Source organism: Mus caroli, chromosome 13 (assembly GCF_900094665.2).
Source record: "Mus caroli chromosome 13, CAROLI_EIJ_v1.1, whole genome shotgun sequence".
Taxonomy (NCBI): Eukaryota; Metazoa; Chordata; class Mammalia; order Rodentia; family Muridae; genus Mus; species Mus caroli.
In genome coordinates this window covers 85,175,315-85,198,522 of record NC_034582.1, presented here as the reverse complement: position 1 = coordinate 85,198,522, position 23,208 = coordinate 85,175,315, and the positions used below count along the sequence as shown (strand labels likewise).

General features: G+C 43.7%; 2 long non-coding RNA genes across 2 annotated transcripts; one reads left to right on the top strand and one right to left on the bottom strand.

The window, feature by feature from the left end:
• Nucleotides 1-1,273: 1,273 nt before the first annotated feature.
• LOC110308667 lies at nt 1,274-4,550 on the bottom strand. The gene is made up of 3 exons (XR_002379592.1): nt 4,410-4,550; nt 3,355-3,476; nt 1,274-1,498 (listed from the first exon to the last, which is right to left on the bottom strand). It is a non-coding gene; the product is annotated as an uncharacterized LOC110308667 (long non-coding RNA).
• Nucleotides 2,993-10,504, top strand: LOC110308668. The gene is made up of 3 exons (XR_003834679.1): nt 2,993-3,072; nt 7,995-8,159; nt 9,896-10,504. It is a non-coding gene; the product is annotated as an uncharacterized LOC110308668 (long non-coding RNA).
• The last annotated feature ends 12,704 nt before the right edge of the window (nt 10,505-23,208 follow it).

Below are 23,208 nucleotides of genomic sequence, written 5' to 3'. Positions count from 1 at the left end.
TGGTGGCACACACCTTTAATCTCAGTACTTGGGAGGCAGAGGGCAGCTGCCGGGTCTACAGAGCTAGTTCCAGGGCAGCCAGGACTCCATAGAGAAACTGTGGAGAGAGAGAGAGAGAGAGAGAGAGAGAGAGAGAGAAAGGAGAAGAAGAAGAAGGAGGAGGAGGAGGAGGAGGAGGAGAAAAGGAGAAGAGGAGGAGGAGGAGGAGGAGGAGGAGGAGAAGAAGAAGAAGAAGAAGAAGAAGAAGAAGAAAAGAAAAAGATTAGTAAACCCATTTCTATTTCTATTACATGTTTAATGTGATGTGTTCCTGATTTAAGGGTTTTATATCTAGTAATTTCTCGAATAGATACATTTTTAGAACTATACCAAGGTTTATGTGTATGGCTATTCAAGGCCACATGTAGGGTCACAGTTAATCCCTGGAAACAATCCAAATATCAATCAGAAGGTGATTGTTAAAAATCAATCCTGAGCTGGGTGGTGGTGGCACATGCCTTTAATCCCAGCACTCAGGAGGCAGAGGCAGGCGAATTTCCGAGTTCGAGGCCAGCCTGGTCTATAGAGTGAGTTCCAGGACAGCCAGGGCTATACAGAGAAACTCTGTCTCGAAAAACCAAAAAAAAAAAAAAAAAAAAAAAAAAATCAATCCTGAGAGACTACATTTCACTAGTGTAACTCACTTTACCACCTTGTACACAAATGAAGTTATATCTTTAAGAAATTTTTTTCTCCAGTGACATTGGGTGCAAATATCTGTGTGCCAGATTAAAACCAGAGGACATTCACTGGCTGTCTCCTCCAGCAGGCATGTCCATCCCCACAAGTCGTTCAACCACCCTGAGGCTTTCCTCCTGCAAAGTGGCCAATCCTGTTTCCAAATGCCTCCTGGAGAGAGAGACGAGAATCTGATTAGTCTACTAGGAGTCCTGTTTGCAGCGTCTGTTGCTCCTGCTTGCCATAATACGACTGTTGAAAACTGCGAATTTAATAAGCAGGGACTAGCATCTCAAAATAAGGCTGGGGACAAAAGGGTTGACTGGTTTTGCAAAAAATAAAAGTAAAGATTATCTTGTTTATCTTTAGACATCTTTGAAGAATGTATACCACAAAATTGAACATATACTCTACCTAAACAGAGCTATAGTCTTTTAGAATAAACAAAGAATGAATCAACTGTTGATCTAGCAAAGGAGCAATTTTTATATCAAAGGCATTTTGCAACAAAATTACACTTTGTACTTTTATAGCAGAAGAGTGGGGTCACTTGCAAGATGTAGAGGTTTCTGTACATATTCCTAAGAGCCTCTTCTAGTCCTTTGAGATTCAAGCAAGTCTCTGAAGCCTGTACTCGGCTAGTATGGTGTTGTTTTTCTCATTGTGAGAGGGCTCAGCACTGCCAGACGCTCATTTGCTTACGAAACACTTGTCCAGAATCGCTTCCAATGGCTTCATAACATCCTGCATCTTCTGCAAGATTAGCAACTTTGCACTGCAACTGAAATGCATTTTATTTACATTGTGTTGTGGGGAGTTCATAACATCTGCAATCAGCAAGATTGGCTGGTGGAGTGGGGATAGATGCTGGAGTTAAGTCAGGGGGCCATTTACGTGGAAACTGATTCAGTAAGTGGTCAGTTCGTTACTGGATATTTTCCTGTTAGGACTAATTTCTGCTTCTCTACAAAACTTAGCAACTACTGGGATTCGGGTAATGATAATGGATAGTTGGATAACAAGGAACTTCTACACTATGCTTCAGCAACAAGGAATACAGTGTGTATGAACATGAAAACCATTCACAATGTATTGTTATGGGAAAAAGTGTAGTAATGAATAGTATCACTGTGTTTTTTATGGACAGTAGTAAAGCATTAAAATGGAGCAGTTAAGCTAGCCTGAAAGTCATTGCAAAGAAGCAGCAGTCACTTAGAAGGGTGTGGCAGTGAAGAGCGCCCATCAGAGTAGCCTCGTTTTTTTAACAAGCTTTTAAAATTTAAAATTCGATAAAAGCCAATTAAGAGTATTTTTTTCAATAGTTTATAGGAGAGAGGGCTAAATAAAGAGAAAGAAGGAAGAAACAAAAAGGTAAATATGGAGAAGAGAAAAATAGGCCGCGAGCAGCAGGTGAGGTCTGTGTTCAAACAAGGGATCCCCATTGCCCAGACATGCAACTTCCTTCCTTCTAAAGTCTGCACGGCTCCTTTTCAAAATAGTCAAGCTGCCGACATTTGCTGAGACACTGTCATTTTTCAGGGTACCATGTATGTTGCCGAGTACTGCTCAGAGGAACTCAGGGACTATAAGACTCAGGGTCTGTAAGAGCCATAGGTAGAGGCGTCAGTGTGCAGAGGGGGAGTGGGCAGGGAGCAAGAGTAGGGTCAAGGTGTGTCCAAAGCCCTGAAATCTCATCCTGAGATTGGCAGGAGTAGGATGCTTCCCCCTGCCCTGGGCCTGCCTATCCAGGCGCTGTACCCCCAGTTTTGCTCCTGAGAGAAGGTTATGTATCCCAGAAGTCAGGTTAAACTTCTTTTCCTCTTATAAGGTCACCTAGAATTCTTCCTTATACAAATGAGGCGTCCCTAGTGCCCTGGCAGAGGTTTAAGTAGCCTTTGTTCCCTCCATTAAACAAGCTGTCTCACTGAAGCTATCTCCCAAGAGTCTGTTCTAGCGTGCTCACAGACACCCTAAGTTTCTTCTCAACCCAGCCGCTCCTCACTTGACCTGTCAGGATCCACTGATCCCGTTCTTGGGGTTGACAGCACCTCTACAGGTTGGGAAGCAGAGCCAGACTGGCAGCCCTTCTTCAGAGATCTTAAAACTGTAGCTGAGGTAAGATCTGTCTCCTACGGTCTAGCACCAGGTACAACTGTGAACATGGGGGAAACAACCTGGCGACTTCTACATCTTGGCTCCCTCTCAGACTCTGCTGGTCCAAGCATGAAATGAGCCTCCTCACAGAGTGAAAATGAGATCCTTTGTTTTTCTGCAGGACGAGAAAGTCTGAGCCACAGACCACTTTGAGTTCCATCTAGATGCTACAAGAGCTGCAGGAGGCTTTGAACTGACACGGTAAATGTGGATGCATGTTAGTATTTTTATCTCTATCCTATCCTATCCTAAGAATGAGGAACTTGAGAGTCAATCAGTGTCACTCTGTTGCTAAGGATGGAACCAGGATTTGAACTCAGGATCTCTACCTTCAGAGCACATGTTCTTTCTTAATTTGTTATGGTGTGTTCATTTGTCAAGTCAGATTAGGGGTGATCCTCACATGGTCTTTCTGCAAGGCAGTTTAGCCCAAGAGAAAAGAGGAAGCAGGCTGTGGGAATGGAATTTGGAGAAAGGTAATACCGCTGGCAAACAAGAGCACCACTCATGAACTCTGCATAGGCTTCCGTGATGAGGGGTTGCCAAGACTGCTGTGCGCTCCCGCTCGCTCGCTTGGGTCTTCCTGCCACTCCTGGAAACGATTCCTGTAGGGCAGAGTTGAAGAGCATTAACTGGGTAACACGTTCTCTATTCTCTAGCAAATAATCAGAGATGTGGGCTTCTGCACTTAGCTGTAACAAATGGCTTTTGAGAAGTTACCATTGTAGAAACTTCAATGGTGGGCTCACGGTGGATGCCGTAATTACATGGAAGACAAAGTGTTTATGTACACTAATTGACACACCAACTGTGGCCACGCTGTATGCCAAACCTGTGGCACTCCCTTGTGCCAAGTTATCCTTTAAATTTTTAGCAATACAAGGAAAGCGCTGCTTATCTACTTTGTAACATAACTTAGAGCTGTGATCTATTCCAAAGGGGAAACATTACAAAGTGGTCCTTTAAAAATTCTGTTTTCATCAGTCAAAGTTTGTTACGTGTGTTAGTTCATGGGAGATGCACTTTAAAAAGTTTAAAAAGTGGTTTGAGGTCACCACCACAGTCATGAAAAACAAAATAAGTTATCTGTCACTTCACTTTTCGAAAGTGAAAATAAAGTGCTTCTTGGAGGTGTTCAGTATTTTTTGGTTTTTGAGAACTTCATAAATGCATAGAAAAGTGTTCTGATCACCCCCTCCCCATGCCCTTCCCCACCCCACCCCATCCCTCCCTATATCCTTCCTCTATCCCTCCCCCATTTTTTCCTATCATGTTTCTTTTTCAACTTCATGTGCTCTTTATGAAGTCCACTTAGTACTGCCCACACACACGTCCTACTGGAGCATGGGCAGCCTCTGGGGCCTTATCACCAAAGCCCTCCTTCCCTTGTCCATCACCAGTAGCTCATCAGTTAGGGGTAGAACTTCATGAATCCGCCCTCCGTTGTCTTAGCTGGGGTTCTATGGCTGTGAAGACACCCCATGACTACGACCATGGCAACTCTTACAAAGGAAAACATTTCATTGGAGCTGGCTTACATTTCAGAGGTTTAGCTCATTAACGCTGGAGAAAGAACTGTGAGTGCTTCCATGTGGATCTGCAGGCAGCAGGAAGAGAGAGCAACCTTGGACCTGGCTTGAGCTTCTTAAACTCCAAAGCCTGCCCCCAGGGACACACTTCCTTGATCAACATCACACCTCCTAATAGTGCCACTCCCTGGCACTGGGTCTATGGGGGGCATTTTCATTCAAACCACTAGACCCTCCCATGCCTGGAATTTGGGTGGTTTGCTCTTGTACAGGCTTTGAAGTCATTGTGAGTTCACGGTTCACTGTGCTGTCACAGCCAGTAAATACATCTTAGAACAGACAGCTCCTACCTTCTGCTCTTGTGATCTTTCCACCTTTTCTTCTGATATGATCCCTGAGAAAATACGATATAAATGTCCCATTTAGCACCTGAACACTCCAGTCTCTCATTCTCTGTACAGTGGCCATTCTGGGTCTTTTGGAGTAGTACATGAAATAATAAAAATACTCTCCTTTAAAGAAAGTTCCTTGTAGTCACTGTTTTGAAAGACTTTTTTTTTTAAAAGTCATCATCATGTGTGAAAATAATTGTGCATACTAAGTACAAAGTCTTTGTCTCTTTTCATATCTGAGAATATAAGGACATAGCTTTGGACACCATAATGTTTTATAGACAACCCAAGGGTTTGTGTGAAATGATAATTTACAGGATAGAACCAATATTAGGATCCTAAGCATTATTATCTAAGGAAAAAGTGTTTGATTAATGAGCAGGCCTGGCCATCCACCTGATATTTACTTCTTAAGAAAAATCTAATAGTGTCTCTATTTGTCACATATGTAGTAAATCCTCAGATATTAAATTTGTTTCTTTGGGGAAAATGGTCTTAAAAATAAAACAAACAAACTACTAGTTTATTACTAGACTAGCTCTAGTACCAAAAAATGGTGGCATTTATGAATATGTATGATTATGTTTAGATAACTGTATAATTATAGTCATATTTAAGTTACAACTAGATGTATGAAGTTGATGGCCTCTGAATATATTTGAATATTTGAAGATGCTGCATATATACAAATGTATCTGCAGCATAGTATACCTTCTTTGAACAGAAACATCAAGATAACTTTTACATGTTAGTTAGAAAGACATAAAACACTGTATTATATTACTACGATCTTTTAGAGGAGCCAGCACTTGGTAAGCTGACTGTCTATGTAACTGCCAGAGTCTGAAATTATTATTTTGTAATAAAAGCTCTCTTGGGTCAGTGAGTTGGTTGCTTCCTCTTAAATTTTTCTTTTAAAAAATTCTCTGTAGTTGACCTTGTGGTCCACCATTGTGATGCTGAGAAAGGGCTCATTGTTTTCAACTGAGAGCTTCATATAGCCATGACAGACCATCTCAGAAATTACAAGCCACAGGAGGGAGGTGGCCCTTCCACCAGGTGTCACCAGGCAGTTGACAAGGGAAAGGTGATGCTGTCTTTGATGCATTTCCCCCATGTTGTCTCCCTGAGAATGTAGTTAGGCATGTTAGAGTCTCACGTAACACCAAGTTGTATCATTTAGTATTCCACACATGCCCCTTACCGGCAGTCAGGGAAACTCAGACGAGAATACTGCATCTAGGACTTGATTGTGATGGCACATGGCAAGATGTCAAGTATCTCCAGAGGTCTTAGATGTTTGGCCTATTGCCATTTGAGAAATGACTTCCCAAGGATATCAGGGAAAACTTCTCAAACTGGCTCTTGAAGTAATTCTTAATGCTTGTCTTGGACAGGTGAAACATCCTATGGTTTTATAGATTCTGCAAGCTCTTTACTGTCCCAGAACTCAAGGAAACTTAATTTCCAGAGCCAGCAAAGATACATTTATATACATATTATTTTAAAAATGTATTTAATTTCATTGCTTTATGCTACAAGACTTATCCTTCTCATTAAAAATGCCAGAAACACATCATTAAAATGTTAATTTGATTTGACTTATTGAGATAAGAATCTAGAGACCATGGTTTGCCCCAAGATGAGTGGGCCATGTGGCCCGGTAATGGTGGGTGTGAGAGAAGGACCTCCACCACCCATCCAGGTTCTGAGCAGAAGTCATGCTTTCTTCAGCATTCATGATTCTTGCTCTCTTGATAAACATTACATTCATTTCTAAGAGAAAAGTAAAAGTCAAAATATTTTTGGCTGGTAAGCATACATCTGTGAGCACAGACTTCTTGTTTGTTCTGCCTCCCTCACAACTTCTCTGAGCTGGAATGGGAGAAAGCTCCCTCCAAAAGGATATGACCTTGATTTGCAAATCACCAGCAGGACCATAGCAAAAGTTAAAACTTTGCAGCCCCAATGTCACAGAAGTATTTCTTTCTATTTGCCAAGAGGAAAAAAAAAAAAGTCCCAACTCATGGCTTGAGACCATATTGTAAAATGTAAATAACATTTTAATGAGCACCATGGAAGAGTGAGCTGGGCCAGTCGCCCACCACTAAAGGGCTGGATTTAAGTGCACCTTGGGTAGTAATGAAACTAGTTTGGTGGTCTTCGCCTCTGTAGTAGACATTTTCCCACATTAGCAAACCAGCACAGGATTTCATGTGATTCCATACAAAGGGCAATTACAGCTCTGCCCAAAACCAGAACTGGAGTGTGGATGGGGTGGCTGGAGGAGAAACCAACAGAGACATAACAGGGAACCTTTTAACTCAAGTTAAACTCCTGCCTACACTTAAGGAAAAAAGGGGCAGATAATTCCAGGCGAATCTTTCTTTCTGTCCACCTTCTGCAATCTCAAATACCATCTGAGGAACTGTCCTCTTTTCTACTTCCATCACTGTCCGTGATCTTCCTTCTCTGAAAAAAATATTCTCAAAGGCATGGACTAGAAGCTGGCACTGACTTCTGATAACTCCAGCTCTTGGGGCTATGAGGGTGAGTACCCATATCCAATGTAGATTTCATGGGAACTGTACTCAGGTCTGTCTTACCACTTCTGATCCCAAATTCATCGTCTCTAACTAGGTATATCTTGCTTTCCCTTAACCCAGGCACAGCCCAAATTCCTACAGAGAAAATACCCGTCTTCCAGTTTTACACCTGTCTACATGAGACCATTAATGCTAAAATGTCCATCTGATAAGCCACGCTGTGATTACCATTGCTTTTGAAAGTGTAAGTGAGCATTTAAAAGACACAGGGAGAAAAGCAACTCCAGACTTAAGTTGCTAGATTCTTGACCTCACCATACTTCGTTCACAGTCGATCTGTTTGGAAAAAGACTCAGCCAGTGAATCTCTTAATGACACTATCTGATTTAAATCCGATAGCCTCTGTGGTAAATTGGGAGTCTGTGTCTTTTCATTGTCACCTTTGGAATAATTGTTCTAACCCCGAACCATCAAAAACAGACAAGATCCTCAGAGTGGTTCAGGGCCATCCCACTTGGGGTGCTAAGGACAGGCAAGCAGTGCAAACATCATCCACCTTGGGATGCCCTGACTCAGATATAGAGTTACCAGAGCTTTTGGAACTTTTGGATTTGGGGAGACATTCATTAAAGCACATTTCTTTCTTTTGATTGCAGGTAGAGTTCCTTGGACAGCCCAGGGAAGGGCCCCCACCTTCGTTGCTCCCTTCTCCTGTCCCCCCACCTACCAAAACACAGCAGCCCCATCTTCAGACAGAAGGCACGCTGCCTCGAGGAGGCTCACAGTTCCAGCCTTTAGAACCATCCAGAGGTTAGACTCAGGTTTGTGTTTCCAGTGGCAAGATAATGTGCCTTTCTTGGAGCTGGGCCTACTTTGCCCTAAGGTTACATTTCTACACAAGGAAGCCTTTTTTTAAGAGCAGTGCTTCAGGCCTCCACATTAAAGGTTTGTGTCTGCCATCTTAGAAAAAGGGAACCCATAATAAAACTACAGGAGCCAGCAATAGAGAATTACAACCCTAGAATGAGAGGGGGTCTGCTTCAGCCCTGCTAAATGCTGAGCCTTGGTCTCTCTGAGGAAGAACAAAAAAGTGGAAGGAATTTAAGTCAATTGTCTCCTAGATTGCCTTAGCAGAGACCAGGAGAACAGGGTGCTTACTAAGGGTCTACTGACTCTTGGCCACTACTGTGGTACTAGACAAGCTGGGAGGGAACCTGTTGGGGGCGGGGCGGGGGTAGGGTGGGGAGAAAAAGTTCACGCAAGTCAAAGCAGCCTGTGATGTGCAAGCACCCAAGCTGGAGGCTATGTGTATAGTGACTCAGTGTATAGCCAGTTCATTTTCAGATAGTATGGAACAAATACTACTAAAGATCTCTGGGAGTGCCCCTGATAGGCAGAAATGGCGAGAACATCAGAAAAAGGGCTGGAGGAAAAACAAAGGTGGTGGCTGATAGGTTATCTCCTTCTGGGTCTGAATCCAGGCAGAGAGAGGGGTAGGAAGCCCCCAAGCAGACCGCCTGCTTTGGAGAGAGAGCACAGGGTTGACAGAGAATAGAGAAGGCACTGCGGCCACCTGTCCAGCAGCTCTGGTTTTGGCAGTGCGGTCCTGATGCCTGCATTGCTGGACCCAGCTTGAGAGTTTCCTAAAATATCCCTGGGGCTGATGCAATAGCAGTTTGTGGCAGAGCTGCATTGCCATGTGGTGATGGAATAACCTGGTGATGTAGAGGGAGCCTTTTAAGTCTTCGTGGGATCTGACCCAACGAGCCCTACTGAGAACAAGCCAGGTGGCACAGTGGTTAGTTCTCCGGTGTGGGAAGACTGGAGCTTCCCTTCACCCATGTACATCACTGCTCAGCCAGGGCATGGCAACTCTCAGGAGGGCAGTCCTGAGCAGTCCTTTCACAACCCTTCAGCTCTCTGAATGTCAAGCGATGCACGGTTACCTAGTCCACCTTCACCCTGAAGAGAGCCCCCTGCTCTAGAATACCTTCTGGGTAAAGACCAACTTGTATTGGGGAAAGGAAGAGGAGCCCCTGGTCTGATAGAAGAACCGAAAGGTATTAAGACACTGTAGCACCCTAAGCTAGGCTATGGTCATCGCCAAATAAAAATGGTTGCTCAAGTTCTATGCCAGCTCTGGTTGTGCACAACAATTTGAATTTTCCATTGTGACTTCATCTTGCCAAAGAGTACAACTCTTTTCTCCCTCTCCCAGGCTATTCTGTCTCTTTGAGGGTCAAGTGGGTCTGGCCCGAAGGGAAAAGGATTGCCCCTTTACTAAAATGTAAAGTGCCAATCACCCCTACCTTCATCCCCACCCCTAATGCCCAAAGTGCTCAAAACTAAAATCTGCTGCATCTTTTCAGCAAGTAATCAACACAAGTTGAAAGACACATGCTGTTGCATTTCTGATCAGATTGTATGTGAGGCAGGAGAATATACTGCCCCCGTGCCCCTCCCCGCCTCATTTTAAAACATTTTTTTTTTTTGGGTGGCTAAATGCATGTCTGTTTAAAGAAGCCACCAGGCAGTGCCTCTCACTTTGTCTTGGCAGGGCACAACCATCAGACGAAGTGGGAGGAAGAAACATTAACTTCAACAGCTGTTTCTTGACCCCGGCTGTCAGTCTTCCCAAGAATAAATTTTGGAGAGTCCTATTTGAAACAAAGAGGGAGTTTTGGGGGAGAGAAAAGTTGGTTGGTTCCAGGGCAGCCGCCCAAAGAAGCAGGGAACAAGATGTTTGCAGTTACCACGCAGCCTGCAAGCCTCTGCCGGGTGCAGGCAAGGAGCAAAGTAACTTGAAAGCTCCCCTCTCGGCGCCCTGTGCCTGCAGCTTCCCCCCCTAACGCGCGCCCAGATCCAGCGCCGGTGGTAAGAGCCGAAGCTCGACTACAGTAATTCCCCAGCTCGGGCGGCTTGAAACTGCTCGGGCTGAATAGCATTTGCTGTTCCGTCCTGTGGCAGCCTCCCGCCGCCGCTGCCGCGCTCCCTGCAAAGCAGCTCTCATTATCCCGGAAGTTGTGCTGACACAGTCTCGCTGCCACCAGAAGTTTGTCAACATCAAACTTCTCCTGTGTGGGGTACGTTCACCTTCCACGAGTATTTAATCGAGCCAACAAGCAAACAAACAAACCCAAATAAACCTGCCCGTGATGTCATGGTCTTTTTTCCCCCCTCTCTCTTTCCTGGAAAGGCTGGGGGCTGTTGGGAATTTGCTGGTGGGCTCTGAGACCGACTGTGGGTTTCTAGGGGCTGGGTTGGGGCGGGGGGCAGGGACCTGCCCGAGCGGGCAGTGAGAAAGGGGCCGCGGGGGACAGTGCGGGGCACTTGGGGCTGGAGGCTGGAGGGCTTGCAGAGAGAACTGGGGCCGAGCGGCAGGTTGGTCCTGCAGCCTGTTGGCTTCCGCTTGTTTTTGAGGTTGCACCAGTTGGGCGAAGGTGGCTTTGCATCCTAGCCCCGCCACAAAGGTTATTTGGAAGTAGTGGCTAGGCAAAGTAGAAGAGTGCCTCCCCACCCCCCTATGCTCACTGTGCATTTAAAACTCTTACAGGACGTTTAAACCTCTTTCGGAATAAAGGGCGTTGAGGTCATGAAATGAATTTTGAGACTTCACACTGCCACACCAAGGGGAATCCTGGGATATAACCATGTCTGTCCTTAGTGGGTCTGTTCAGATACCAAGATGAACTCTCTAAACGTCAGACTCTGTGCCCTTTCAGCTCTCCTCTATAGTTTAAGTTGCCAGGCACCTGGTTTGTGGTTTACAGTTGCTCCCCACTTCGATGCTTGGTGCTCCCCCAAAGCTAGGGTGAGGAGTGGGCAAGGCAGCTGGGACGAGCCCTTTCCCTTTCATACGTTTAGACATTCCATCCTGCTCAGAGTTTGGGTGGGCCTGAAAGAACTGAGAGGGAATGGGCCTTCTTGAAGCTTGGGCACCAAGGGGCTGATGAAAGGAGTAGCTGATCCTGACTTTGGATTTAATTTCTGAGGGCTAGAGCTACTGCATTCAAATCCAGGACCTTAGATAATGGGGGTGATATCCGCCCCTCCCCCCCATTTCCAAGGATATACATGGGCAACCACAAGGGTCAAGTGTCTCAACAGTGGGCAGACCAAAGCCTGGCTCCTTGAATTGGAGTCCTATCCACCGAGGAGACAGCAGTATTGTTCCCTGTCCTCAAAAATAAATTTGAGTGGAAATAAACATCTCCGAAGAGAAATTATCCAACTGTACCCTTGCTGGAATGGGGAGGAAGCTGAATCCACTTAGAGAGCCAGGAGCTAAGTTTTTCTCCTTGCTGGTCTGCTGACTATGTGTTTAGAAAAATTAGCCTGTAGGCGTGGATCTTCAATAACAAGAGGACACTTTTCTTGTTTTTCAAACTAACCTAAACAGGGAAGTTGTACTAGCCTCCAGGGCTCAGTTTACCTCAGACATGGACCAAACCAAGTAACTACCATGGAGGACAGAATGCCAACCTAAAGACGCTGGGTAACAGAGGCATTTCTCAGGACTGGAATGTGCTTTTGGCAAATACATAGATTTAACTCCAATCATAAGGCAGGATGCCCTCACACATATGTGGTCCCACACATAGAAGCCACACCCAAAGCACAGGGGAAAATGTGTTTTGCTGAATATACAGTTGCTCTCTAGAGTGAATTTTCCTCCTTTGGCCCTGCTTCAAAAATGTTTCAATTATCCAGACTTCTTTTCTTAAGGTTATATTTTAATCTTATTTATTTATTTCTTCATAGTCTACAAATGTACCTGTACCACATGTACATGTACCACAATGAATGCTGTGAATCGAGGCGATGTGGAGGACTCCATCTATGATTCCATATGCAGGAATATTTTCTCCTGGTTGTTAATCTGTCATAGTGTAAAAAGCCTGATTTATAAAGGCTGAAGGGCTTTAGCAGAATAAGGTATGCATGGTTCATACAGTTGGGCTTATTTACAAATAAAACTAGTTGGCGTTTCTGTCTTCGATTTCCTAGTTTCACTAGGATAATTCCCATAGTTTCCTGTTTCTCCTTCAAGAGTGATCACAAGGAAACAATTTCTTTATTCAGGGACGTGAGCTCTGTGCGCACGCATCTGGCTTTGGTTACTTTGTAAGGTAAATATCACTAACCGTTCACTGGATTCTTTGGGGATGGGAGGCACTGGACTTGTGAAGACAGTCTACTATGAAATACTGGGGGTGCAGTGCAGAAGAATGGCAAACAACGGGGTCCCGTCACAGGTAATTGGGTCAACGATGGTATTCTTGAAAGTGGAGATTCATTTTGAAAAAAAAAAAGACTTAAAAAAGTATTTTCAATTTAATTTTGGTTACATTTAGGTTATTTTAGTCAGTATGGTTATTAGAATTTTACCCCAGGAATTCAATTAGAACAGAATCCTTTGAAAAAAAATATATTCTCTAATGAATATATACTTTACTAATGAAAGTATAGTCTTTTTTTTTTTTTGGTTTTGCTAGTTACATTTTAAATGATGAAATTATTGTAATTATTTTTATTTAAGGGCAAAATATCTGTATAGCTAATAGCCAAAGCTAACCAGAGTGCTTTAAAAATTAATGAATATTAATGAAGTTCAGGAGTAGCACAATACTGCCCCTGCCTGCTTCAGGAAAACAAATGTATTGACTCCGTTCTCCTAAAATAACCACCTTTAGTTATCGATGGTTAAAATAAATTTATTGCTAAAATGATTGTACATGATGTAATTTTTGCAATTCATGAGACTTGGCCCTGTTTACTAGGTTTAGATCTCTTTCCAAAAACTAAATCTGTTTTATCTTTTGACATGCCGGAATGCCATTTCTGTTCATTAATTTCCCATCTCAACATGTTTCTCTCTTAGTTTTCTGGGCTCCCCTCCCCCCTTGTTTTAGCGGTTCAAGTACATGGCTCAGGGTTTTCAGGCCTTCGTTTATAGCTGGTATACAGAAAGTAGCATCGTTACTCAGCACTTCCACTCGTCCTAATTTATCTACACACATTGGAAGCTGCCTGTAACATTTCCCAATGACAGTGACAACTGGACGTCAATAAAAGGACCCCACCCATTTCAACCTTGTTTGTATAAAGTTAATGCGTGTGTGTATTTCTTCTGTAACAGAGGTAAGGGTATTGGTCTGCTGTTGTTGTTTCGTTTTGTTTTGATTGTTGGTGGTTTTGGTTTTTTCCTAGCTTGTTAAGACAAGTTTTCTAGGCAGATTGCTGGTTAGCTTTAGGCTAGATTTTTTTTTTTTAAATCAGTGAATACCAGATAGACAAAGGAAAAGAAATATGATGTGAATTTAAATGATCGAAAATCCATTCTTTTAAGATAATTTTTGGTACTCTAAGTTCAAAATTCTACAGTTTTACTTCAAGTGAGTTTGTAACAAGAAAGATAGAATCATTTTCAACAAGCTAGCAAATTTAGGTCAAAATTTTCATTCCCTGTTGGGAGCAGAGTGGGATATGAGAGAGGGAGGGGCTGGAGGAAGGAAGGGAAAGAGATTCTTGCTTCTGTTTGGAACTTATCGAATCCAAATCTCTGTATGTTTGACACTGATGCACCCTGCTCTGTGTGCCGGGCTCTGTGGGATTCCTGCTAAGCAGTGCTTAGTGCTACCTGCTAGGTGAAGGTGCTTGTTTGAGAAGATGCCAGGTTTAATCTGAGATTATTCCAGCTGCTCTTGATGTCTATCCTGTAACATGTTTTCACATGTCTAAGGCTTGCTGCTGCAGCTCAAAAAACAAAAAACAAACAAACAACAGGAGCAAACCACCACCACAACAACAAAAACAAAAACCCTCAAACCTGTGTTGATACATACTTAATTTATGTGTTTAGCCAAAAATGCGTTGTATGATAAGATTAGATAGGAGATACTCTAAAATCCTAAATAGATTAGCAAACTCTTGATAATAATTATAGTTTGATGTCTTAGTAACCACACTAGTGGAGTAGCCATTTTCCCTTCTAAAGTTGTCTTGAACTTTCTTTGACCATAAAGATAGTAAAGGGAGGTTTACAGCTTGGACTTAACTTCATCTGGAACTGGTCTGGAATGAAGCTAGGCTTTGCACCAGGAACTAGGGGGTCATAGTTTCAATTCCCCTTGCCTATGGCAGGATGTTTAATTTCACTCCTGTGACCTAAAGAATTTATAGTGACGTTTGAAAAGTGGAATGTGGAAAGTATCTCCAGTTCATAGCAAAGTGGGGATTAGAGGAATAATGCTCCACGTGACACTTTGCCCAGGACTTGTCACTGAGATAACTGTGATGCATGCCACTGTGTCAGATGTGCCCAAGTCAGTGCTTTTCAGAGTTTGTGCTGGTCTCTCACTCTGGCAATTATTTTTGAGTACTCGATGTGTTTTGGGGCCCTGTAGTTCTTTCTTTCCAAATCTGCTGAATATAAGGTAAAATGAGATTTTTTTTTTCTAATTGTCTTATCTGCAAGCCTTGTTTTCTAAAAACCCAGACTGGGTATCCTGCTGTTTACAGGTGGAAACCGAGTCCTGAATTAGGGGTGAAGTATGATTCTCTTGCTTATGATTTTGTGGAACAGTTATATTTTCTCCATATAGATTTATGTCTGAAAGCCAACTGCCTCTTTTAGGAAAGAAAAAAAAAGAAGTTCTGGTTTTGTTAATAAACAATACTAACTCAGTTCAAGATGGCCTCTGGGAATTAGATATGGAAGGCTTAGGCTGCTGTGACTTAAATGTCTGAGGTCTGCAGCACATGCGATGGCCACCCACTTTGTGGCTACATAGAATGTTTATTTTCTATAATTTCCTGATTTCTTTCAAATATGTGTGTGTGTGTATCAAGTCTCTGTGCTTGGGAGCCTTGTAAATCTTTTCCTTGTCTCTTCTCTCTATCATTACAAAATACCCCAACCCCCAGAGTTTTGTCTCATCGGGCCTTCCAGTATGTGGTTGTGGAGTGGTGGATACCACCCTAGGGACACAGACGGTCTACTTTGATGGCCACTCACATGGTCTTTAAGGCCCAAGGTAGCCTTTATTTATTTCCCTAATATCCTATCTCAGAAAGGTTATTTTTACCAAAGGATCTCAAGGGTAGAGATGTTCTAGAATAGGCATTCAAACTGAGGCTACACACAGGCTGTGGTTCCTGGAGAATCCACCACTCAGGGCCCCAAAGCCCTCTAAAACATTTTATGAACACTAGAGGGCTCACGATGAATCCCCCAATTCCTTTAAAAGTCCCAGAACCCCAATTAGCTAGTGCCTGTAACTACATCAGGCCCATTTCTATTGTAAGGGCAAGAAGAAGCTTTGGGGTAGGCTAAAAATGACAAGGATGGATGTCTCCCATCCTACCACTCCAAGGAGAAGACTATAGGACAAGCAGCTGAAAGGACACATACCCAGGCCAGACTCTTGACGACTCCTGGGCAGTGGGCCAAGCACTGGGCCAAGCACTGGGCATGGCTCCAGAGGCTGGGCCCCTGCCCAGGGCACTTACTGGTTCAGAGCCAGCAGAAAAGAGCAGTCTTGGCAGCAGGAAAGTGAGTTGAACAGATTGGGAAAGAGCAGAACCAAGCAGTCCAGAGCACTGTCTCACTAGGTCTGATCAGCCCACCAGCAGTGGGGATGGAGCCTCAGGCCTTCTGCTGCCTGGAAGTGGAGCTATGAGAGGTGGGTGCTGGAAGTAGGATCCAGTCCCAGGAGTGGACAACACCCAGTGGCCCACCTCAGGGAAGCAGGAGAGAGATAGAGCATCATCATGCTGGAGAGAAAACCTTGGCGTGGTATCCTTCAGTGACATGGGATGTCTCAGACTAGCTTAGTGTATCAGGTCCATGCACCCCTGAGAGCCGAGTGGGTCCAAAGGTCAGGGTTCCTGAGTACCTCTCTGCCTTGTAATGCCTATAAAATGTTGGGGCGCCCAGCTGAGAGGCTTCTTTGAGAGAGGAATGAAAATCTTTCCATCCTATTAATTCATTTCTCCTTTTCAGTTCTTACACTAATTTTATAAGGGAACACACACAGACACAGATACACACACACACACACACACACACACACACAGATACACAGACACACACAAATACACACAGACATAGACACACACACAGATATATACACACAGACATAGACACACACAAGAACACACAGAGACACACATACAGACATAGACACACACAGAGACACCCACACACAGACACAGACATACACATACACAGGCAGACACAGAGACACACATACAAGTACACAGAGAGACACCCACATACAGACAGAGACACACACACACATAGACACACACACAGAAACACACATACACACACAGGCTCACACACAGAGACAAACACATAGAGACATACAGACATCCCCCCACACATACACACAGACACAGAAAGGCCTCAGGACAACAGCAAGATAACCAAGAAAGGCTGGGAGGCCACCCACCTCCCACACTATAACACATCCCTGCTATTGCTATGAGCCACTGTGGCTCTTCTTCAAGGATGAAAAGGTGGGAAGCCATTCTTCCCTACTCCTAAAGGAAGATAAACAGGCAGTTTCAGAAATTTTTGGACATGGAGGAATGAATATAGGCAATGGTTTGGAGCCAAAAGAACAAGAAAGAGAATCAAGTATGGGCTTTGCAGGACTCCAGTTGGGCTTGAGTAATGGAAGACTTCAGCTGGCAGCTCCCATGGTTAACTGGAGAAATGCTTTTCCTTTTCTTTGTAAACAGCTACACAACAGTCATGGTGGCACAAGCCTGGAAACTCAGCAATTACTAGGCTGAGACAGCAGATAAGACCAGTCTGGGTACAGAGACCCTGAGTTACCAAGCAGGCCAAGTCAGACCTAAAATCAGATCCTGACTATGTGGTAGAGAGGACTCTGTTTAGGGATTTGTTTTTAGGAGATCTCACAAGTGCTTTTTACATGTGCTAAATTCTGAGAGCCACAGACACATGGTTTAAGAAAAATACCTTCCTCCTTTTTTTTTTTTTTTTTTTTTTTTTTTTTTTAGCTCATGAGAAAAATAGACTTCCCTTTCTTCTGCTATTTTTGGAAGCTTTGTAATCCCTTTGTGGGATGCCTTTTTTTCTGTTTACCTTCACATAAGATGGATTTCATGTTGGTAGAGCTGGCAGGAGAGGGTTACTGAAATACTCCTAATATGTCCACTAATAACCACAGTAGCCAAAGATTTCAGAATTCAACTTTCTAAGTACTTAAATGTGCTAACTCCATCTTACAGATAGAAAAATGGGCACAGACAGGTGAGACCTCATGCCTAGATCAGGTTGTGTGGGAAAATTCGATTTCAAAACAGGCAAGGGACAAGATGCCTCAAATCAGTGTGCACGAATCAAGTCACTTAACCTCTCCTTCATTGGGTGGACTCTTTGAGTTAACTCATAGATTGTATTAGGAAGCCATTCCGTGGTTTCTACACACTGTTCTCGTTTGAGACCTCGGTGAACAGGTGAAAAGAAATCTCAAAGCTAGACTCTGTTGCTGGGTTTATCTAGTGTTGATCTGGATGATATTTGAAAATCATTTCTAAACACAAACCAACCGATAGAATATCTCTAAATGAACGGACATGAAAAATCCAAAAACAATTTCTTAAAAGAAAAAGCAATAAGTAGCTGCGATCCTACTCGGCCTCTCTAGAGCTTTGAAGCTGGTTTTAAGAAATTGATTTGGTTCCATCCTTGCTTTATGAAGGGCCATAAAGCCTGTCTCCTCTTCCTGGCTCAGCTCCCTAGACAGGATTTCCAGCACTCGCTAGCACAGCTTTGCTCCTGTTGTTCCCAAGCTGAGAACACACCTTTCTGATATGAGTGTTGCAGTTTAGTCCTCCGTGCACACTGCAGATGGTATCTTCTGTGGGAAGCCCCCTCATCCCAATTCTCCCGGGAAGCTTACTGTTCTCTGGGCTCCCACAAAACACAGCCACTCCGGGTTCCAGCGCTGTAACAAGACAAGAGGCTGCAACGGTTTGTCTCAGGAGCTCTTCCAGGCCAGCCAAACACTGTGATTTACTTATCTTTATGTATGTCACGAACCAGCAAAGTCTACAGCGTATTTTAAGTGCTATATAACACTTGTTAAATGAATGAAAAGGCTTAAGTGGTGTGGGTTATTTTTTTTTTTATTAGAGTGAGGTGGGCTGTACAAGGGCATCACACTGGTTTTTAGGCAGCCAACCTAGAATTCTCTGTCATTCACTGTGATAAAAGACATGATCCTGAAGAAGTGGACATGATTTTATGCACATAAACTTCCTGCTTTTTCTGCACTAGTATAAGCATTGCTAAAGAACATGATCTGATGAAATTACTCAACGGGTAAAAGTGCTACCTAGTACAAGACTGGGGTCCTGAGTGTAATCCTGGGGATGGGGACCGGGGGGGGGGGACCAGAAGGTTGTTCTCTGACTTCCCCATCATCCATGCATGTCTCCACTCCACTCACACACATAATAATAAGTTTAGATTTTTTTTTCTCAGAACATACCCTGGGATAGATAAGAAAACACAGCTAGACACTGGACAAGAACAGTTACCGAATCAGCGTGACTGGGAGCAGAACTCTGCTTGGTTTACTAGCTGAACTGGATTCAGACTGAAAGACTTGAAGAACAACAATGCCTGCTGTTCATTTTGTGCTTTTCTGTGGTTATGAACTATGCTGTCTTTCCTCTCCGTTTCTCCAAAGATTAGGGAAACTCTGCTCCCCTCAGCCATCCTGTGCTAATGACGCAGAGAGGCAGAGGAAGCAAACTGAGCGGAGACCTGTCTTCCCTTCTCTTGGCTAAGAACTTTATCGAGAAAAAAATGACGCCCCATACTTCCACATGGTCGCGTGTGCTAGAAGGAGTGGAAGTTCCGGGCTCAGTCTTTCTTTCCAGCCTTATCCAGAACAACACATGCTGCATTTCTCCCCTCTAACCACACAGGCATGGTTGGCTTCTCATTATAGACTTTTTTACACACTCCTCCCTTTGTCCACGACCCTTCCACTGCCCTTTGATTTTGTTAACTAAGACTAGCCTTCACACAGCAGGCATAGTTTCCTTAAGTCTCTGGTCTAGCCTCTCTCACTGGCTCCTTGTCTTTCCCTCTCTTTTCCCAACTCCTTCTCTCTCACTTCTCTGTTTTGTTTTATTTGATTTTTGAGTCAGAGTCTCACAGTGTATCTCAGAGTGCTCTTGCTGGGGTTACCAGCAAGCATGGACACACACACAGCACCAGGTACCTTGTCATCACCTTAGCTCTTGCCACCAGAAGGAGCTGAGTTTCAGCTTCCAAACCGATGAAAATGTCCTGCCATGATGGTGCCTACGAGGAAGCAGAGACAGGAGGATGCCTGTGGCTTATTGACCAGCCAACCGAGCTGAGTTGGTGAGTCCCTGGTCCCATGGAGAGTTCTTGTCTCAAAAAAAAAAAAAAAAAAAAAGTCTTATTTTCTTACGTTCTCCTATTTATGTAAATGCTGAGAGCAAAGACTTTGCCCATTTTTGCAACATTGTATCTCAAGTTCCTAGCATAATATTGAATAGAGAATAAGTCTTGATAGAATGAAGTCAGGCAGAGAAGCAAGCTTGCATGGGCGACTAAATTTGAAGTATGTGTCAGGAAAAAAAAATCCTTTCCTCAAATATACTGAGGTCGGAGAACCATAAAATAGATGGCAGCAGGTATTTTGGTGGCACGTTCTTTCTTTGACTCTCTCTTATGCGCCAGGCTCCCAGATCAATCTTAAGGATACATTATGAATGACACATTGAGGCTTGCTCTCAGGCTGCCATTAAAACTTCCCTTTAGTATGTACAAGCTAATGGTAACTGTATCCATAAAATAATAATGTAAGCATAGTGTGTGTATAGTGGACCAAGCTATGTTACACTTCATGTTATATATTCTTTAGTGTTGGTGCCACACCCTTACCAGTTCCCTTGATTTTCACAGGACCACCGACTGATGGCATTTTATTACCTCTAGCTTTTTGTTGTTGTTGTTGTTGTTTTTGGTTTTTTGAGACAGAGTTTCTCTGTGTAGCCCTGGCTGTCCTGGAAATCACTCTGTAGACCAGGCTGGCCTCGAACTCAGAAATCAAGTGCTAGGATTAAAGGCGTGAGCCACCACTGCCTGGCCACCTCTAGCTTTAAAGCTAAAGAAAGGCACCCTCGGAGGCATTAAATTCCTTATTCAAGATTACTCACTTGAAGTGCAACCAGAGGCCTTGGTCTGGATGACACAGATGTTATCTTTTTGGATATTAGAGACAGGCATGAGAACTATGCAGAAATGAATCTGAAATTCTTCCACAGCGTCACATTCCAGTGTCCTAGTCTCCAGCCATAACCTCCCACCTTTCTGGTAATAAGAAATGGAGGGACTTCTGCTTCTTCACAGTACGTGGTTCCCACTCTCCTGGATTTTCGCTATCAGTCTCTGTATGTGTGGGAAGGATGGCTTGTTTCAGTAATGCTGACAAGTTAAGTCAGTGTGCCCTTCTAGATTGGGTTCTACTTCCTGGCAGATTTCCATGGCCAGAATCCCCTGCTCCACCCTCCTGGAAGTCACTTCTTGTCTTTAGTGGATTAGGTTTCAAAGTTTCTTCAGGCAGAGGCTTCTGTGGCTTGGCCCCTGAGGAGATTTGGAAGGCTGATTATCTTCGTGTGCTGGCAGAGCACAGCACAGGCTTCCACAGCATCCTTGAAGCAGGTACCTCATCCCTGGCAATAGTGGGGAGGATGAGTCAGTCATTTTCTCTTTGTGGCTGTCTCAGGTTCGAGTTCCCTGACCACTCTTCTGCTAAGCACACTTCTGCTTATACTGTTCCAGGCCTCTCTCCATATGTGCCTTTCAGTAGCCCAGACCTTGGCATTCCTATGAGCAGTTCACTTGGGATAGTTAACTCAGGTTTATGGGGTACTGTGATAGATCCAGCCACAGTGGCTATACAACAGCAGCAGCAATGGCTTCTCAAAACTGGACTGGAGTTGGAGAGTCAGCAAGAGAGGCTGGAAGAGGCTAGACACAGTGGCGTCGAAATCATGTCTGTCTCTTTAACCAAATTCTTCATCCACTCACTGACTGGTAGCCTCTACTGTACCATGAGGAATTCCACATCCTGCCATTCACCCTCTCTGCCTCTTCACATTGGGATCTCACAGACTTCCTGTCACGATTCCCTCCTCTCTCTTCCACCTTCAATGTCTTCCTTTGACTGGTCCTTTACCTCTAGCCTAAACATTTCTCTTTTTGCTAAGCTACACAAGGTGCCAATTTACACCCTTCATCTCACTTTTTTTCACCTTCTGTTCTGTTCTCTGTTAACTGCTTTCACTCTCAGTGCCACTGGGCCACAGCGGAAAGTCTAATGACATCTTTATAGTGAGGCTAGCAGGACTTCTCTTTTACACTGGGCAGTGTCTGTCATTTATCCTGTTCCACGGTTCTAATCCCGCTGCTCCAGCACCACAGGTCTTCCTCGGCACTCTCTCTCTGTCGTTTATAATGTTCCTCCCCTTCTGTCTATTATCCTGGGGTGCTCTATACTACTCCATGCTCCTGATTTTTAACTGTATGTTGATGATACTCAGAGCTCTATACATCCAATACAGTGCTCTATCTAGAACTTCAAACATTTGCTAAATATTACACCTTGATGTTCCAAGGATGCTTCAAATTTCACAGAATTAAAACATGGCCAATTGTCATACTCTCAAGCCTGTTTTCAGGATCAGTTTGCAATACACAGTTGCCTAGTCATGCACACAATATTGTGAGAATCACTTTTGTCCTCTGACTACCCATTCAACCATGCTGTTGACATTCCAAAATATTTAGGTACTTGACTGTCTTCCTTGTAGCGGACACTGATGGCTCCCTGCCCAAAAAACTTTTTTTTTTTTTTTTTTTTTTCTCCTTGACTGGGAAACAAAACAAACCAAAACAAACAAACAAAAAGCAAACACAAAACCCTACCATTTTATTCCGGTGTTCCCATGGTTCTCAATTGTTATGTGCTTGAGGGAAACCTGGTGTCAGTCGCAGCTCCACGCAGCTCCACGCAGAAGTCTTGATTTACCTCTAGCGATCATGGTAGTTCTTATTCAAGAACAACTCAGAAATGTTTAATTAGTTCTTTGCAAAATATTTGATGACTCTATGAAGAAAAGAGTTCTTAATGAACAAGAGCAAACCCACTAGGTATTACAAAGGAGGCTGGAGAAGAAAAAGTCCTGGCGGCATTCTGGGCAGACTAAATCTTGTTTCATTTTCCTCATAAACTGATTAGCCAGCAGCTGCTGGGTTTTACCCTTCTGCCACATTCAGCCAAGTCTGTTGCTTTCTCCACTTTCTACTACTTTAGCTAGTCTAGGAAGACTTCCTAGCTTCTCCAACACACACACACACACATACACACACACACACACACAAACTGCATGTCAGATCATCCATGCCTCTAACTACTCTAGTACTTTAATTAGATACTCTAAGGAGAGGCAGAGCCTTTTGTTGAAGGAGCAGAAATATGCTACACGCTAACACAAACCTGTGTTAGAAGAGAAGCACACAGTATGAGACAGTATCAGGGAGGCACTAATGTGAGAAGGTTCAGGAACCTCCATGTTCTGCAGCTGTAGAGGCTGGGTGTCTTCTTTCCTCCACTCCAACTCTAACATGTGTGGTTACTGAATTCAAAGTCCAAAATGACCAGAGAAACCCTCCCTATGACACACCCAACTAAATCTGTCACCAATTCAGCAGTTACGTACCATGTTTATAAAATGCCTCCTAAGAGCCTCGTTCTTGATACTCGCCAAGGGCCAGTGATAAGTTACAGG